Genomic DNA, 20073 nt, shown 5'->3' with positions numbered 1-20073 from the left:
ATCTCTAATAAGGCTATGAATTCTAATATGAAAATGAAAGAATTCTGATGCTGGTCTCCACTGGGACTGCTCATCTGCAGTCAGAATGAATTCTTCACAATTTTGGTTTATTACATTGTATGAAACACATTCTCTGGTTCAATTTCATTCTTGCAGCTCGAGGTTTTCTTATTCCCACAGTCTCCCTTAACAGAGCTTTCTTTTGGGTGACCCTTATTGATTTTACTTTGTAGTCAACGAGCTAGACTGTGATGACTTGAAATGGTGCACAATGAGTAACTATTAGCCAGTTTGTGCAGATTTACTGTCTTATTTATAGCTGTTTCCCTGGGGCAAGAGTTGGAAATGGTCAAAAAGCAGGTTCTCACTCCTGATGACAGTGGCAATTCTTTTCTTTGCCTTGTTTCACTTGTCAATTATTACTTTTTGTGCTGCTTTGCAATTTTATACATAGTGTGTAATGTATCATAGAGTCTGTGGTAAGCTAACTTTTGTCTTCTAAAAATGTGATAGTATGCCCATGAAATTTAACTTTGAACAAAACTATGGACATTCAGAAAAGAGAATCTGTTGTGCACAGAATAAAATCAATAATGTACTCTGATGGTATTGTAGGTCAATAACAGTAGCCTATGGCTCCTGTTACACAATTCTCTTACAAAGTCAGAATTTACAGAGGAAGAAAATCTCATTTCCAATAAAGAGTTACTACTTGTTAATACCCATATCAAATGTAAAAACTCAGTAAAATTCTCATCTCCATCTGGATACATATGTTAACAGCAAGATAGCATTTCTTTAATATTCTAGTTCATGAATGATGTATCCAGCACATTTTGTGCTGTTCGTTGGCTACATGCAACAGCAGACAGCTCAGTATCATCATTGGTTTTAAGTAGTGCTTGACAATCTGTCTTTTAAAGAGATTATGTTTTATGGCTATTGGAAGAGCTGAGGAATATCGGGTCGAAAAAAAAAATGATGAGCAATAATCAACAAGGGCTGACTATAGGACAGAGTGGGCACCCAAGGATTTTGGGTGCTGAACTGAAGATCTTGATGTTTAGGATAGAAGAGCATTTGCAGGTGGATCAAAACCTTCCCAATACTTGAGCAGAATCCAATGCACAAGTGTCAAAAGTACAGACCAAGGAAATAGATTCAGTGCAGGAGAAGGTTTAATGATCTCACAAGTGGTCAAGGCTCATAAATTCATCTTTCAATGATACTAACTGAACAACTACTGTCTGCAGCTGTTCAATTGACTATTCTTGTATGGCCCATCTACCAATTTCCATTAATAAACATAAACAACATTCATGTTACACCTGACCTTTACAAATTTAGCACAGCTACAAGTCTAACAGCTCATAGCTTGTACGCACTTCCAGCTATTCAACTATAGTGGACAAATCTTCCACAGAAATGACATGGCATTCACTTACACACGTCTCTCTCTTGCAGGCGAAGGTGGCATCAGAAATTAAATGGAAAGGGAGAAAGATGCCTCCAACTTAATAAAGAAGAGATCCATTTGGAAGTGTCACTGCTGAGACTGTGACTATGGCTGAGACTGGAACCATGGAAGATGAGGGTATCCATTCATTCATCCACTTGCCTTGTGCCCCCGCACTTCAACCTCACCCCATAAAACTGAAGTTTTGGATGACATACACATTAGTTTCCTGCTTACCACAAACCAACATTGTCTCAATTTCCTTTTACATATAGGCAAGGATGAAGATTAGACTGAAAGTGGTGAAGACACAATGATATTAATTTCACAGTTGCAGCCACCAGCTCTGATGTTAAAAATCACACAACACCAGGTCTCCGAATCAGCTCTGACAATATTGTGTGTTTCTCAGGGGTTATCATAGCAACAGGATTTGCATGTGATGAAATATCAAATGCAATATAGGAGGGCAAGGAGAAAAGATAATACAGGTGCCAGTTCGCCAGGGGGCAATGTTGCACATTAGTTCTACCCCAAGGGACACAGATGTTGACTTTGAAGCAAACTACAGAGGAAGTCTGATTAGTGCTTACGCCCACATGCATGGTCTACTACAAAGCTTGAGTTCAAGGACAAAGAGCGTAAAGGAGTCCAACTTCCAACTTGGAACTGGGCACAGGATCCTACCCCACTTAGCTACAGTGCACATGTGGAACCAACTAAGAAGCAGCATTTGATGGCTGATGTTTCAGTTTCCATTGCAATGCAAACAGCCTGTTGCCAAACGGTGCTGCTAAGGAAGTTCATACTGCTGCCGCTGCATACCAATATATGAAGAAACTTCCAGGGTATCACAGCACTCCTGTAATCAATAATTCAACACATTGATTCTTTATGCACGCTGTGGACATGAGTCCTTACACCACCCCACCATCCCCTGCTGCTTCAACCTTCTCCCTTTACAAACAGTTTTTTTTTGTTAGTCCTGGCCTCTGCGCATTCTCCCAGTCATGCTTAATGCCAAGAAGAAGTCAGCTCATGTCAGGGAGGAACCAATCTATACAATGTGACAAGAAAAGACTGCTGCCTCACCATTCCCTGTAGAGTACTGAAACTTTAAACAACTATTGGATGCACCAACTAGAGGGCAGTTAACAGTACTGTGGGCTTGGAGTCACACGTGGACCAGACTAGGTAAGGGCAGCAGTTTCCTTCCCCTAACAGACATTAGTGAACCAGATGGGTTTTTTTTTTTGCTGACAACAGGTATGGCTTCATAATCATCATTAGACTCTTAATTTCTCCATGGCAAGACTTGAATTCAAGTCCCCAGAACATGACTCAGTCTCTGGAAATTCCTAGACCAGTTCAGGGGTGTAAAACACCTCAAAATGCGGGCAATATTGGAGACTTATTAATGTGTTTGGAGGATCCATCTGTTTGGAAAGAAGGCCATCATAGTCAACCTGCTGCGAAGTGGGCCTTTTGCTGGGCTGGATCTTTGCCTGGCATGAAAGGTCATCCACACTAAGGAATCAGCTACAGTACAATTGCACAGTTACCTGGCGTACCTTGATGCAGCATGAATTTGCTGGCTTGCTTATCTTCAAAGCTGTCCTGATCTGTGGCAAAATCTAACCCTTATAGTCTTCCAGCAGCTTACAGAAAGCAGACCATGTTGTCAAGCACTGTGCAATCCTGATTGATGCCAGTGCTATAATTTTGGATTTCAGTGTTCCATCTAATGCTGTTTCTCAGCTTCATGGAGCTGACTATCATATCAAACCACATGCATGTCAACGCTCCAGCTTCCTTTAAAGGAATCATCAATTAGTTACATTTTAGTTTATTTGTTTCTGGCCATGGCCTTTAATTAGAAGACAAATATGGAAATAGTCTGAGTTAACTTAACTCCTGGAAGACTTCAACTGTGAACCCACCTTTGACCTGTGAAGGGTCAAGACTCACAGATGGTCCTGATTCCATTGGGAAAATTCACCGAGGTATTTTTGTGCAAATTCCTCTGTAAAAATGGTGTCCAGTATACTCTCCAACTTAGGGGCTTTGTTGCACAATAAATGGGCATTATTGAGTCTAAATGTTACCCTTGGTGATTGTAAGATTGCATCTGGTATAAAACAGAGTTAGCATTGAAAAACACTACCTGATCTTGGAGGACTAGTAGATTAGTAGTTAGTTTTATGAAGTATGTTAGTTTCAATCAATATGGTCAAAACTCTGGTCAAATACATACTGGATATGAGCCATATGCAAATTAAGTAGCTTTGTTGTTCTTTTCAAAAATCAAACATATCCAGCACTGCAGGTGGTACGGTGGCTCAGTGGTTAGCACTGTTGCCTCACAGCACCAGGGACCTGGGTTCAATTCCAGTCTCAGGCAACTGTCTGTGTGCAGTTTGCTTGTTGTCTGTTTGTATTCTTCCAGGTGCTCTGGTTTTCCTCCCATGGCCCAAAGACATGTAGGTATTGTGAACTGGCCATGCTAAATTGTCTGCAGTGATCAGGGATGTATAGTTTATGTGCATTAGTCTGGGAAAATGTAGGGTAATGGGTCTGAGTGGGATACTCTTCAGACGGTGGTATGGACTTGTTGGGCCAAAGGGTCTGTTTCCACATTGTAAGTATTCTAATTCAAATTTGTAGGATAGTGAGGTGATTTTCATCTTTTTATATAGTTCTGGGTATCCATGAGCGTATTGTACATGTTACTCTGGATTCTCATCATTCCATGATCATTTTTGGCATATTTTCCCTGTTTGTGAAAGGATTTAATTTGAGTATGCATTATAAACAAAACCCCCAAATAGAACAGACCTTAACTTGATACAGTGCAAAATTAGCTCTGACCTGCATTCGTAATGGTCGAATATAGAATAGACTCATTGTGGCAAAACAAAACAATCTTTATTCATTCATGGAATGTGGACTTCTCTGGCTGAGTCAGCACTTATTGCCCATCCCTTGTTGCCCTTGAGAAGGTGGTGGTGAGCTGCTTTCATTCCTATTTCAGTATAATACAATGAATTACTGAAATTACAAAAATGCAAATAGCTACATAAAACAAAATAAACATGAAAGAAGTCAGAAAATCCAGGCAGTGTAAGAATATTACCACTTTTATATCACACATACGAGTTGGAAGAAATGAAAATTTTGTTTGTGTCATCAGATTGTGCTACCATAGACAAATAAACTTGTTCCTAATTTAGGTAATAAGAATAAAAGCATAAAGAGAGGGAAAGCAAATGACTAGGTACAATACAAGTGACAATGAATTAGAATTGACTGTCTTTTGTGAGCTATTTCTCCAATTTTAATTGTAGAAACACATATTTCTAACTTCTTGACATGACATACGCTCATAGCAGCACTTAAAAGAAATGCAGCTGTCTGCAAGCTATTACTAAATATTGACTATATTTTAAAAGGGAAGAATGGGAATTGTCTTTTTAATAACGCTGTGGGATTATTGGTGTGATTATTTTAGGGTCATATTTAACCTTGACATTAAACAAAATGGGGGGAGTTGGGTAATGGATTGGTTGCTCATTATCTACCCGATTCAATTTTCCTCTCTATTGAAGTTGATAATGAGCAGCTGATCTCCCATCTGTTTTGTGACCCCTGACCAAAGCTGAAATCTCCCTCTTGAGATTCAAACAGCAAAATCACTCTTACGTCATTTTTTTAGTAATTAGTTTAAAGTGAAAATTTAATTTATGTTCAGTCTGACTGGAAAGTTTTGTGTTCACTACTTGGAACAAATCATAATTTCATTCTTTATAAATGTGTTTATTATTTCATTTAAAATAGCAAATGATGGAAGCCTTGCCCCAATATATGTTCATTTGCACTTGACTAAAGTAACTTTGTGATAGTCTCAGTGGATCATAGAGCTGCTCTCTCATTAGAGAGAGACAACTGGTGGTGGTTTAACCTCAGGGTCACCAAGCCTCAGGCAAGGGGGACAGTATGAGAAGATGGGACCTTAAATGTAACCTCAGCTGCTCTGTAAATTGAACCTGCATCATTGGCATCACTCTGCATCACAAACTAATGGTCTCATCAATTAAGCTTGACTGAACAAATTTTGCAGTAGATGATTCGACATTCCTGCTTCTTATTTGCAGATTAGATAGCTATTGTGAGTTGAATCTTGTATAATATTCCTTATTTCGCTGAAATTCATAGGCAATGCACCAGTGATACCTGTTCCAGAATATCTATAACAAGCTTTTGGTTACTGTGGAATTCGAAAAAATATGCTTTATGATAGGTGACAGTAACTGTGTTGTGAGGTTTTTAGAAGTGGTGGTGTTCAGTGCTTTGAACACATGTACAGATGAGGAAGAGGAGAGCCTTGTTAGAATTTGAATGGCATTATCCAGAAGTTATAGAGGTTTACAAAATTGAGGGGCATGGATAGGATAAATAGGCAAAGTATTTTCCCTGGGTTGGGGGAGTCCAGAAATTGAGGGCATAGGTTTAGGGTGAGAGGGGAAAGATTAAAAGTGACCTAAGGGGCAACTTTTTCACACAGAGCGTGGTGCGTATGACTCTATGTATCAATACAAGCCATTGTTGATTGGATTCCGTCAGGAGTGGAACACCAGGAGATAAGTTTCAAGGATTGAATGACTTGGAACAAAATTAAGAAATAATGCACTGCTGTTAGTGTTACAGAGCATGGCCCAGACCAGGCAGTCTCCATATTGCCAGTTGATCAGAATCCAGACCAAAAGTAGCTGCACTAAGAGTTTCAGAAGAGGTACATGGCAACAATGCATTTTAGGGTCTCAGAAAAGAAAACAAAAAGCAGTTAATGATGGTATGCTGTGAATGACGGATGAATGAATCATAGCTTATTTGAGGTGGAATGTTGACAACAGCTTTGAAAGCAAGAGGAATCATGTTTGAGAAAAGGGAGTCATTAATCATTTTCACTCATGCAGCAGCCAGGGAAGTAAATTGAATAGTAAAATACTGAATGGAGCATCAATTGAAGGAGGAAGTAATTGGTCTTATGGAAATGATTAACTTAGATTGGACAGAAGGTAAGATGAGAAACTGCAATAAAGCAGGATCATAGCTCAGGTGGGTAGAAATGGGGAAAGTCAGAAAGGCAAGAGCAAGACTGGCAAATAGCGACTGAGGTGGATAGTCATGATTTTAAAACAAGAAATTAATTAGCTTTTTACTTAGCACTGAAAATACGGAAATCATTTTAAGAATATACTTGTCTTTGGAGAAACATAGACCTGGATTGTTCTAGGAATAATGCTTCTCAGAGTAGAGCGAGATGTGGTAATAAATCCTGGTGAAGCTAAATCTCAGAATAAATTATGGCCAGACTGGCAATGTGTCAAATGCACGTGAGTTTGCAGCCCTTTGACTTAGAGAAGTACTGGCTGTGTGCCAGAGGTGGGAGGTGGAAGGTAAATAGATAAGAATGAGGGTGTAAGTGACAGGGTAGATCATCAGGTCATTTTTGGGAAAAGGGAGAAATGAGAAAGAAGAATTGGCAGTTTGACAGTGAATTCCTGTGACAGATGGTGGAGAACTTTTTTCTCCCCACAGATAAACAATAAGGCTAGTTGACATTAGGGAGGTCAAGAAACTTTATAACAGATGCTCGGTCATTGGTTGTGAATTTTTAATTAACTGTCAAAAAATTATACTACTTTAACTTTGTGGAGAACCTGAAATAGAAGATGAGGAGTTCAGTAGAGTACCGGAAACCTCAGAGAAAATGTAACACATTTAAGCAGTGGCTTTTAAATACAGACACTGCATCTTCATGTTATTTCTGGATTTCACTAACTGTTTGTGTGAGTTGATGCAATGATGGACATATCTGTGAAAAATCCAAAATAGATACCGTATAATGACATTTGCAGTTATGAAGAGGACATAAGGAATTGGTGGAATAAAGTCTAGGATGTCCAAAACTGTTCCGTACGTGAGTGACCCCCACCCTCTTGGATGTGCTGCTCAGGACTGTAACAACACAAAGATGAAGTTACCAACAGCTGAGAGAATAGGCCTGTAAGTGACACAAGGAAGGCATTGTTCATTATGACAACAGCAGGATTGTGGCATTGTACTGACCGAAAGAGAGCAGAAAGGTTTAAAAACACATGAAAATCCAATGTAAATATCACTCTGACCTTCTCAGAGGAGGAGTCTCTGAAAATGAGAAGAGTATTTATCAGCTGAATTGTACTGTATTTTGACTAAGTATTGGTTTATTTCTCTGATCACTCCAGACCGGCCTCATTAGCTACCTATCACTACCCTATGGTACCCCTCATGTTTGATGCCAGCCTTATTTCTGGTCTTTCAGTTGCCAGAAATTCCTGCCACTGCAATGGCAATTCGGGACCTAGTAAACAGGATGGTATAGAAGAGAGCAGCCCTTTTCCCCAACACCCCATCCAGGCAAGTGGGAAGTATTCCATTACTCTCAGGACTTGCGCTTTGTAGATGGTGGACAGGCTTTGGGGAGTCAGGAGGTGAGTTAGTTACCACAGTATTCCTAGTCTCTGACCTGTTCTGAGAGCCACTGCATTTATGTGGTAGGTTCAATTGATTTTCTGGCCAATTATAAACCCCAGGAGGATTCACTGATGGTAACACCTTTTGACTGTCGGGTGGTTAGATTTGTTCTTATTGGAGAAGGCCATGGCCTGGTACTTGGGTGGCACAAGTGTTACTCGTCAGTTGTCAGCCCAAGCCTGGATATTGTCTAGATCTTTTGTAGTTGAACATGGACTGCTTCAATATCTAAGGAGACATGAAAGATGCTGAACATTGTTTGCTGATGATTGCACATCCTCACTTCTGACTTTATGGTGGAGGGAAGATTGTTGATCAAGCAGCTGATGATGCTTGGACCTAGGACACTACCCTGAGAAACTCCTGCAGAGACGTCCTGGTGCTGAGAGATGACTGACCTCTATCCTCCTATGTACCAGGTATGACTCCAATCACCGGAGAGTTTGCCACCTATATGTATTGATTCTAGCTTTTCTCTGGCTCCTTAATGCTACATTTGGTGAAATGCAGTTTTGAATTCAAAGGTCATTTTCACCATATCTCTGGAATTCAGCTCTTATATCCATGTTTGAACCAACCCTGTAACGAGGTCAGGAGCCGAGTGGCGCTGACGGAACCCAAACTCCATAAAGATATAGTGGTCACTGTTACTAATATTATCATGGACAGATGCATCTGTAGCAGGAAGGATGAGGTTGTTTTTCCTTCTTGGTTCCCTCACTACCTGCCGTTATGTTCATTAGGATCCAAACAGCTCTAACAATAATGATACTGCCTAGTCATGCTTAGTGGTGGACATTGAATTTTCAAACCCAGAGAGCATTTTGTGTCCTATCTATCTTTAATACTTTCTCCAAATGTTGTTCAACACGAAGGAGTACTGATTCGTCAGATGAGGAAAGATGGTATGCTGTAATCAAAGAGGTTTCTTTGCCCATGTTTGACCTGAAGCCATTAGACCTCATTGGGTCTGGAGTCAATGTTAAGGACTCCAAGGGCAACTCCCTCCTGACTGTATACCAATGTAGCACCATCTCTGCTGGGCCTGTCCTGCTGGTGGGACAGGACATTTCCATGGATGGTGATGGTGCCTAGGAAATAGTCAGACTCATGGAATTATATATTAAAGACAATGTCAGGCTATTGCTTGATCAGTCTGTGAGACAGCTCATCCAGGATCCAAACAGCTCAGTAAGGAGGATTTTGCAGGGTTGACAGGGCTGTTTCTACTGTTGTCTTTTCCAGTGAAAACATGGAATAGGGAGTTTAGTGGGGCTACAAAAGAGATGTCTGGTTGTCTTTAGTACTGCTTTGTGCTAGTGTTATTGTGTAATGAGAGTAGAGGAAGAAATGTTTTTTTTTAATTCATTTCCTCTGCCCTGAAGCTCTTCAACCAATGTCCTGAAACAAACTCATCTCATTTCCCCTTCCCCCACCTCACCCCAGTTCCAAACTTCCAGCTCAGCACTGTTCCCATAACTTGTCCTACCTGCCAATCTTCTTTTCCATTTATCCACTCCACCCTCCTCCCGACCTATCACCTTCATCCCCTCCCCCGAACACCTATTGTACTCTATGCTACTTTCTTCCCACCCCCACCCTCCTCTCACTTATCTCTCCACACTTCAGGCTCTCTGCCTGTATTCCTGATGAAGGGCTTTTGTCTGAAACGTCGATTCTACTGCTCCTCGGATGCTGCCTGAACTGCTGTGCTCTACCAGCACCACTAATCCAGAATCTGGTTCCAGCATCTGCAGTCATTGTTTTTACCTGGATGAACTATAGTGAAGAGCAGTGTATTGTGGGCAACCAGGGCAATAATGAGAATTGTCAATAGTGCACTGGCTGGACAATGTGCCATCTCCTTCTCCTCTTCAGAAACCTCTGAAGAGATTCCATGTTCTGAACCTCATTCTTCCTGTGGATCCAAACCTTACTACCTCCCAGAGAGCACTGTACCATCTCTGTTCAGGAGACCCTGCTTGCTGAAGACTGCATCCAAATCTGTCCAAGGACTGGAAGTATATTTTCAGCATACCAAAGACTTGTTCAGTGACGCAACCTATTGTTGAATTATTTTTATTGTATAATCCTAGTCCTTATTGGTCAGGTCCCTAATAGCGGTCACCCAAATATTTTAAATAATTGGTCTCAAGGTATTTATTTATTTTTTTTCTAATTAACATGTTCAGTGATATTATGTCACACCTCTGGAGTAGGTGGGACTTGAACCCAGGTCTTTTAGCTCATAGACAGGGACACTACCACTGCACTATAATAGCAACTCCAGCCTTGTCTCAGCCTGTTTTTCTAATTTGGGAAAAACAATGACTGCAGATGCTGGAAACCAGATTCTGGATTAGTGGTGCTGGAAGAGCACAGCAGTTCAGGCAGCATCCAAGGAGCTTTGAAATTTTTATCTCGTTGATTTTAACCCTACTGCGAAACCTCTTGCAAGGATGCCTGCCTTGAAGTTTTCCTCCTCTCTACAAGAATCTCAGGGAGTTCCTCTCCCTCTGCAACTCCCAGGTCATTTCCTCTGCCCTGAAGCTCTTACTCTATGCTACTTTCTCCCCACCCCCACCCTCCTCTAGCTTATCTCTCCACGCTTCAGGCTCACTGCCTTTATTCCTGATGAAGGGCTTTTGCCCAAAACGTCGATCTCGAAGCTCCTTGGATGCTGCCTGAACTGCTGTTTTTCTAATTAGTCTGTGCAAAGATATTATTACACCTCTCTGGAGCAGGTAGGACTTGAACCTGAGCCTCCTGGTCCAGGGCTAGGGACACTGTCACAGTACCATAAGAGGGCCTGAGCCTTGTTTCAATTTTTAAACATTTTTCAATTGACCTATTTTTCCTCATCAACCTGTTCAGAGATGTTATTAAACACCTCTGGAGCAGGTAGGACTTGAACGTGGGCTCCTTGGTGTGGAGTTGGGACACTACACTGCATCACAACAGCCATCCAAGCCTTGCCTCAAGCAAGTAGATAGTAACTGGTTTCGGGAGCAAATGTTTTTGACAGTGCAGCCTGCTGCAGGATGAAACAATCTCTGCAGATGCGCAGCAATCCTGCAAACACCAGTGCAGGCACCTTCGGGTGGCTGCACACCAATTGCACATTAATGGGGTGGAAACCCTTGCAGTCGGCAAACACTCCTCAGTGATCATTATTAATTCCCTCTTGGAGACAATTGTTAATGTCCTCATTCTGACTGGCATCACTGGGTATGTAGAGTTGCCAGCACTAGAAAACATACCATTAGTCTTCGGCATTTGTAGGATATTAACCATGGCCTCCTGCAAATGTCTCCAGCAGAGCCTAGAAGGAGACAAAGGCAAAGAAGTCAAAGCCAGTTGTGACTCTGACAGCCAGTGATGAAGCATGGCCACTAGGTCCACACGCAACACATTTTTGTTTTAGGAGGCTGCAGATATCTGCTACCACCTGACTTTAAATTCCAAGCCCCTTCAGTCACCGGTGTTCCCATGTTGGGAGAAGGTTATATTCAGCTCATGGAGCTGTGTGGTGGGCGTGGCATCCTGCAAGCTGCATTGTTCTGCTGATTCCCTCTCTCCTATGGAGCTGCAAGTCCATGTTTAGCAGGCAGTTGCTGGTCCTGTTCCTGCTGGTGCTTTTGATATTGATCATGCTCTTCATTTGAGGTCCGAAGTATCACAACTTGAGTAGCAATCATGCTGATCTAACAGAGCTCCAAAGTGCAGTTCAGCTGTACAGACTTCCAAAGTACTGATAGCACCTTGAAGTTGTAAAAGTCACCTTTCAGCAGTAACACAATGAACAAAGCCTTTCACACTAGTGAAAGTAAACAGCTGAGTGAAGTCAAGGCTTGTTGGTTTGTTTCCCTGACAAATCTTCAGTCCTATAAATCATCACTATACTCTTTGTTTATCTTCATTGCTGAGTTTCAAGAAACCCATGGAGCTTCAATTAAATTGCAAAAGCCATGATTATATCTCTGTAATTGAATGATTAACACATTGAAATTGACACTTCTCCTCCTTCTGAAGGTGTCATAGCACTCAGCCTAAAGCAATGGACTGGAATGTATAAGTCATCAGCTGGAGCTGCTTCCTGACAGAATTGATCTTTTGCAGAATTTGAGACTGTGCACAGCCAAACCAACAAATGCAAACCACAAGCATTACCCAAACGCAGACACACAGCCACCTATGTTAAAAATCTCCTTGTTAGTTCTTAACATGAAAATAACAACACCAGAAAAATAATTAATTGGCTGTAGCAAATGAAACCAAAGACAGAAACACTCGGAAGAAAGGTCACTGGACTCAAAATGTAACTCTGTTTTCTCTCCACAAATACTGAATTTCTCCAGCATTGTCTTTTTTTTTGTTTCAGATATCCAGAGTTCTTTGCTTTAGATTAATTGGCCATGATTGGCATTGGGGCATTTTCCAGTTATAAGATTCATATGTAAATACACTTCTCATGTTTATAAGAATTGTGAGCAAACCAAGCAATGTTTAGTACAGTCTAGAATGATTCTTACTGCTTCCCATTAACCTTACTGTAGCACATGCTAGAAAATTGGTGTCAAATCACACTATTGAGAGGCAGGTATACAGAGTACAGAACTGAATACAGTTTTTTTTTTAAAAAAGCTGCAACTACTAATACTGGTTTTTCATTTAATTGAGCAGAACATCTATTAAAACAATATTTCTAAATTAATGCCAGTTGCCCAAATTACCCACAATACAATTTTCACATCACCGTGCTCTCATTTGGAAATATCAACTCGTCCTAAGGGCAACATAATTCAGATGAAGATGACATTTCACTATATTGTTCTGCAATTAGAGCGAGGCAAGTTTTCACAATGGAGGTCCATGTTAATAGATTTGGCATGCCACTTGACATAAAGGGGAAATATTTGTATTTTGATATTTGTCCTTCATCAATATAATGAACATGGAAAAGATCAGAATGCTTTATAAATTACCATAGTTTAGGAATTACTATGTCAGTGTTTTACATTGTATTTCAAAATACAGTAGATCATTTTGTCATTTGGATTCTATGCATAAATTCAAACTCATGGGATTTTTGCAGCATAACTGTATACCAGATGAGCTGAATTCTTCTTCACATCAACACTTGTTAGGCAGCCAGTGAACTAATGAACACACAAGAGAGACAATTAATGCTAAAGTTAAGATAATTTAGAAATATTATGAAAGGGTCATGTTCTCTTTTCACATGGGAAATGTAAACATTGCAGATTAAAGGATATTAAAAGACTTGTTAGCAAATTTCAATTTGTGGTATGGTTATTATTATGGTAACCTCTCCTGAAAAACACATTGGCCTTCAGCATGGCTATCTTAGGGTGGTCCTTGCTGCATATTTGTCTTTAATTCTGTAGCCGCTATTATTTTAATAGCGAGCAGCCATGGTAAGTCCAAAGAAAATGTCTCAACAATATTTATTAGTTTAAATATTGGAGTTTTTTATATATGTTTTGACTTTGAACATATGTGCTTTAATGTAAAGGTTAAAGGTCTGCAGGACAAGGAGAGAGAGGGATCGACATTAAAAAATTCTAACATTTATACTAGATCTATATTCTAGGTGATTGCATTAAGTTAAAATACAAATGGATCTAATTATATATGAGGAAAGAAAATGGTGCAATTTTGGATGTATATAAAAGGGAAGATTTGAAGACAGAAACATGGAAGTGCATTAAAAAAATTGTCAATGTCAGTAAGTTCAAAATAAACTGCAATAAAAATAGAATTAATGCATATGGCTAAAGTAACTCGGAAGGGAAGTTAGCTTGCATTCACAACTGCTCCTTAAAATAGGAAGTCCATGGATTTAAGCTCTGTAGGCCCCACAATTTCAGTATTATGGAGCAGTTTTGGTATCTTTTGACATATATGTCAAATTGTCATCTTGTTATTAGTATCAAAGCAAACATTCAGAATGCAGCAGAAGTATATGGGAGTGGGCAGATTATTATATAGTCAGCATGTAATACTGTTTTGATATCTGTGCTGTCATCTTTGATCTCAGCACTCCAGCTAATACTATTCATAAATGTGTACAGCAGCCAGAATTACACCTTAAAGACATGAGTTTTGGAATCATTAACAAGTTGCAATTTAGTTGCTGATTTATCTTTGCAGGCTGTATTTGGGTTTTTAGTACTGTTTAGTGATGTACACAGGGTCATAGAAACAGGAGCAATCTATCAGTCTCTTAAACCTAAACTGCTATTCATTGAGACTCTGGCTGTCTTTTGCCCCTATCCCTTAAAACATTTAGCAAGAAAAAAAAATCAATCTTAGTTTTTAAACAGATTTACAATGAGCAACGTTCAAGGAAATTAATTCTGGACATGTTCCAGCATGAGCACAGAGGTGTTTCTTAATTTCACTCCTGAGATGTCAGGCTCCAATTTTTGACTACATCCTCTATCCTTAGACACTCCAACCACAGGAAATATTTTTTCCACACATATCCTATCTGTTTCCCTTGTTGTGAATGTTTTTGTCAGATACCCATCCCCTTAACCTTCAAATTTCAGGGAATACAGTTGTGACTTGTGAAAGCACTCCTTATAATTTGATCCTTGGAGTCGAGATATCATCTGAGTAAATATATTCCATTTGAGGAAAATGAACCCTTCCTAAAGTGGGCAAAGTATTCCAAATCTTATTTAACCAGAGCTTTTGATATAATTGTAGAATGACGCCCACCTGCTTGTATAATAGTCCTTAAGCCATTAAGCTTTTTCATTGTTTTCTGTTCCTATTTATGACATTTTAATGATCTGGCATCAAGACAGTTGTGGAATTTCACTGTTTCCAGCTAAAAATAGAAAGTAATCTGTTCTTTCATTTTTAGGTTTATAATAATTACTTCACATTTCCCCACATCAAATCCACTAATGATATGTCTGACGACTCACTTAATCTAGGAAGTTAGTTTTGATATTTTACGCATCCATTTGCATTGTCTACATTATGACCTACTTTGGGTTCATTGGCAAACTTGGATATGTACTTCTCTGTCCCAATATCTAAAGTGAATAGTGGAATCCAAATCCAGATCCTTGCTGGACATCACGAATCACATCCTAGATGTTTGATCACTTGCCCAATATTCCTACTGTCTTGCTTTTCAGCTAGTTTCCAAACTAGGTCATGAATTGGCTTTAATTCCATGAGCTTGAACTTTAACTAACCATTTCTTATAGAACCATGGAATGGTTAACAGCACAGGAAGCCATTTAGTTCATTGTGTCTATATTCTCTCTCTTAAAGATTAATTACCTTATTCCAATGCCAATCTCCTATTTTCTCCAGGGCTAGGTAGATTTCCTTGCTTCAAATTATCCAAATCTTTTTTTTGAAAACCTTGATTTGAATCTGTCTCCCTAAGTTTTTCCTTGTGTAACTGTTGTCTCTTTATCAGTCACCTTAAATCCATGTCATCTGGTTCTGGATCCTTCTGCCAAAGGAAATAATATGAACCTATCAACAGTCTGTCAAACCCCTGGTGTTTTTATGCATCTATATCAAATCTGCTCTTAATCTTCTCATTTCCAAGGAAAGCAGCCCATGTTTCTCTGACTTATCTACATAACTGAATCCCTCATCCCTGGGAGAATTCTTGTGAATATCTTCTGCACCCTCTCTAATATCTTCATATGTTTCCTAAAGTGTGGCCTGGAGGCAATGGTCTAGTTGAGAATGAACCAGTACTTTAGTCCACAAATAAATCCAATTTTTTTCCTAATCAGCCACTTTCTCAATCTATCCTACCACTTTCAATGATTTGTGCTCATATACTCCCAAGTTCTGTTCTGTACCTCTTTTAAAATTGCATGCTATGTTTTCCATTGTCTTTCCTACTAAAATTAGTCACTTACATTTCCATGCATTAAGTTCCATGAGCAACTTGTCCCTCAATTCTACCAGCCTATTGTGCCTTTTTTGAAATGTAATGCTGCTGCCTTTGTCCCTTTTTTATTTCTGACATGTCTTATCAAACCTTATGATTTTTCATGTATTCATCAACTGCGTCACTCCAGCAACCTTTTCCTCTACCTCACCACAAAACCCTCAAGCAAATTAATTAAACATGATTTGCCCTTAACAAATCTCAGCTGGCTTCCATTAATTAATCCACATTTGTCGAAGTGGCTGTTAACTTTGTCCCAAATGATTGTGTTTCTAAAAGCTTTCCCAACTGGAGCTCTCTTGTGGTACAGTGGTAAGGTCCCTACCTCTGAAGCAAAGCCCCACCTGCTCGAGAGGTGCAGAACAACATCTCTGAAAAGGTTGATTAGGAAACTACCTAAAATTGGGGGAGAAAAGAGATTTTTCCATTTATCAAGGTTAAACTTACTGGCCTGTAATCGCTAGACTTATTTGTCATTCTTTAGTCCTCTTGCACTTAGGCGGTATCTAAAGGGATCAAAAAATCATGACTGGTGCTTGCATAGTTTCCACCCTTGTTTCCATCAGTATCTTTGTTACTGTGTCATCTTTATTGGTGATTAATCAATTTTGTGAACTTTCACTCTATCTAATGCAGCCTGTTCATGTTTTGGCCCATTTAGTATCGCAAATACTTCCTCTTGTACTATGATTTAGACAGCACCTTCGTTCTTGGAAAAGGCAAGAAAAATATTCAGTTTATACTTCGTTACCAACCCTACCTCAATGAGAAAAATACTAAGCTGTGACTGTATCCCTCTTCTACTTTAACTATGCATGCATATAGAAGACCTTGGATTCCTTTTTGTCTGTCAATCTCTTCTCGTGATGTCTCTATCTCTCTCATTTTTTTTTTCCTTTCCTTCTTAAGATTTCATATTGAACCTAACATCTCTCTACTTTTTCTGCTTTGTCCACATGGCTATCTTTTCCGAAAAGGGTTCTGGATTTATTTACCTTACTTTTTTCCAATGGGAATGTAATTTGGCTGTGCTGTACCTAGCCTATCTTCTCCTTGCAGGTATAACATTGTTCTGTAAGAGTCTTAGATTTTGGTTTATCAGGGCCAAGTCCATGAATGCAGGGTTGGCAAACATTGAAACATGGCATAAGCACTGAGATCTGATACCACTATTGCAGCTTCCCTTCCTGCTGAGGTTCATTTGGTTGACCCCTGGTCCTCCCTACACTAATTGGCTGGCTGCTGTGGGACTATGCATGGACCACTGTTGAACCGCTGACAGGAAAATATCACCAGCTTCCACTGCTGTTGTCTTAAAATTTAGCCCATTGTGTGCAAACTCTCCAGAAGATGGCAAAAATAGTGCTCTGAGCATTTGTTGATAGATGCCTTTAAGTATTCAAGTTGCTGTATGTTTGTTTGTGGTCTTAATAGCCTAATTTTAAATATTAGTTAAATCTTATATGAAAGAATACTTAAAAGCACAAATGTTGTTAGAATGTGGTAAACATAGTACAAACAATAAATATAACATGTTTTTACTCTTTATATTCTTGGAAATCAATATTAAGGATGAGAAAAAGCCTTAGGAAGGTCTCATTCTCACACCTTCCTTAAAAATCATATCATATATTTTGAATGTAAGGAGTAATACATGCATGATTACAGTTCTAGAGAGAGTCCAATGGATTTATATCATTTAGTTTATTGGATAATTAAACTGTGTGAGGGTAGATTCCTAGTATATATTTCAGAACAAATTATTGTTATGCAGCACGAGGTTTGCCATTTATTTGAAGTATTTTGTTAAATCACCTTTTGTTGTTCCATCCAAAATGCTGATTAGAGGACCTCCCACCATAAGATTACATTTTCTGCTGAAATTAAAGTTACAGGGAACAGTGAAGAGATCCTAGATGATGATCACAGAATCCCTACATTTGGCCCAACAAATCCACTGGTTCTCTGAAGAGCATCCCACCCAGACTCACCCCCCTAATCCCTGTAACCCTGCATTTCCCATGGCTAATCTGCCTATTCTACAAATTCCTGGACACTACGGTGCAGTTTAGCATGGATAATCCACCTAACTTGCATATCTTTGACTATGGGAGGAAACCGGAGCCCCCAGAGGAATCCCATGCAGACATGAGGAGAATATGCAAACTCCACATGGACATTGCTTGAGGCTGGAATTGAACCTGGGTCCCTGGTGCTGTGAAGCGGCGGTGTTAAACACTGATCCACAGTGCTGCACCCTATCCCCCAAACATTCCACAGTCTGACAAATACCCTTCCCTCTATCTATCTATTTCTGTCCTTCTCTTCCTCCTGTCACATACCCCTCCTCCCTCCCTTACATTACCCTACCCTCCCCCACCTGTTTCACATCTTCCTCACCTCTATCTCCCTCCTCCTCAGGTCACTCTCTCTCAGACTTATTCTAAAGAAGCTACTACCAGAGGGACAAAGGGATAGGAATTGATCAGCATGCAGTTCTTAGTGTGACAGTGGTGCTATGGCGACCATAGCTCAGTTAGTAATACTCTCAACTCTGAATCAGAACAAAATCACCTAGCCCTTCAATTCTGCTGAGTTCAAATGCTGAAAAGAATTGAGAATATCCCAAGAAATTGAAATGATATAAAATGCACCAATTGCTACATTACAATCAATAAGTCATCATGAATTAAATAGAGTGGTCCTTCTTTTTTGGAGGAGAGAAGTTTTAGAAATATCGGCTGAATAGTGAAAGAACGAGAAATGGGGATTTCTTTCTCATAAGAGTTAATTAAGGAATGTTCAGCAGCATACTGAAAAAGCAATGCAAGAACGAAATAGCTGAACAAATACTGAAAATTGTTCCCGAATGAAATAGGAAGGTATATGTGAAACCATGATTAGCACAGATCCTCTATTTACTCTTAAGGTTATTTTCAACATTACATATGTATTAAAACTTAAAACTTATAATTTCAGAAAGAAGGTGATTTCAAAATGTTTAAAATCCAAATGAAATTTGGAACCCGGGTGGCAATACATTTATTATTAATTGAATAGTGCATGTTGATCTATTGCAAAGAGAAATAGCACAAAATGTGAAAAGGTCAGAACCCACTAAAATCAATAGTCCATTTAACTTAATACCATTTAGATTGTTTATAGCACTATTCGTGTATTTTCTGACTGCTGCTATACTGAAGTACAGGTAACTGGGATCAATAGGGAACTCACCTTTAATTATTAGCTTTTTAAGTATTGACTGAATAGACAGGTCATTCAGCAAGACAGTTCTTGCTCAGTCAGCACCCAAGGGAGCTTCTCACTGCAGCCCTATCTGTAGCTTTTTGCACCTATCCACTGCTTTTTCTCCCTTTAATTTTCTCTTCTATTCTTTATATTCCTCTTATTTTAAAAGTGGGAACATTTTAACCCAGAGCCAAGATAACTCTTTGTTTATGTGGCCTCCATCTGAAAGTTCAAATCTCAATCTCATGACCTTACTTTTGTGCACTCTAAAGCGTTCACCCTAATTACCTAGAAATAAAGCCACAGTGGGTTGGAGTTTTACAGGACCTTCAGGAATAGACTAGGAGCTGATAAAATGATATATAAAAGCATTTGTTTAGGTTGGGGTGGGGTGGGTACCATCATCTTTCTGCCACAATCCCATTTTGCTGGTGATGGAAAAAGTGATAGACAGGCTTCCACTGCAGCCTAATTGGACCAATTGGGGGTATCTTCTTGTTTCTGCTGGCATACCATATAAACATATAAACATACAGCGCAGTACAGGCCCTTTGGCCCTCGATGTTGCGCCGATCCAAGCCCACCTAACCTACACTACCCCACTATCCTCCATATGCCTATCCAATGCCAGTTTAAATGCCCATAAAGAGGGAGAGTCCACCACTGCTACTGGCAGGGCATTCCATGAACTCACGACTCGCTGAGTAAAGAATCTACCCCTAACATCTGTCCTATACCTACCACCCCTTAATTTAAAGCTATGCCCATTCGTAATAGCTGACTCCATACGTGGAAAAAGATTCACACTGTCGACCCTATCTAAATCCCTAATCATCTT

At 39.6% G+C, this 20073-nt stretch overlaps 1 protein-coding gene and 1 long non-coding RNA gene across 3 annotated transcripts in view; one reads left to right on the top strand and one right to left on the bottom strand.

Moving 5' to 3' along the window:
- Window positions 1–20073, top strand: part of znf804a (zinc finger protein 804A) — a 352607-nt gene that overhangs the window by 64625 nt on the left and 267909 nt on the right. The window lies entirely within an intron of this gene.
- Window positions 1–20073, bottom strand: part of LOC122551485 — a 41716-nt gene that overhangs the window by 3959 nt on the left and 17684 nt on the right. The window lies entirely within an intron of this gene.

Source organism: Chiloscyllium plagiosum, chromosome 7, assembly GCF_004010195.1.
Source record: "Chiloscyllium plagiosum isolate BGI_BamShark_2017 chromosome 7, ASM401019v2, whole genome shotgun sequence".
NCBI lineage: Eukaryota > Metazoa > Chordata > Chondrichthyes > Orectolobiformes > Hemiscylliidae > Chiloscyllium > Chiloscyllium plagiosum.
Note: the sequence above shows the minus strand (reverse complement) of the source record. Positions and strands in the feature narration are given on the sequence as shown.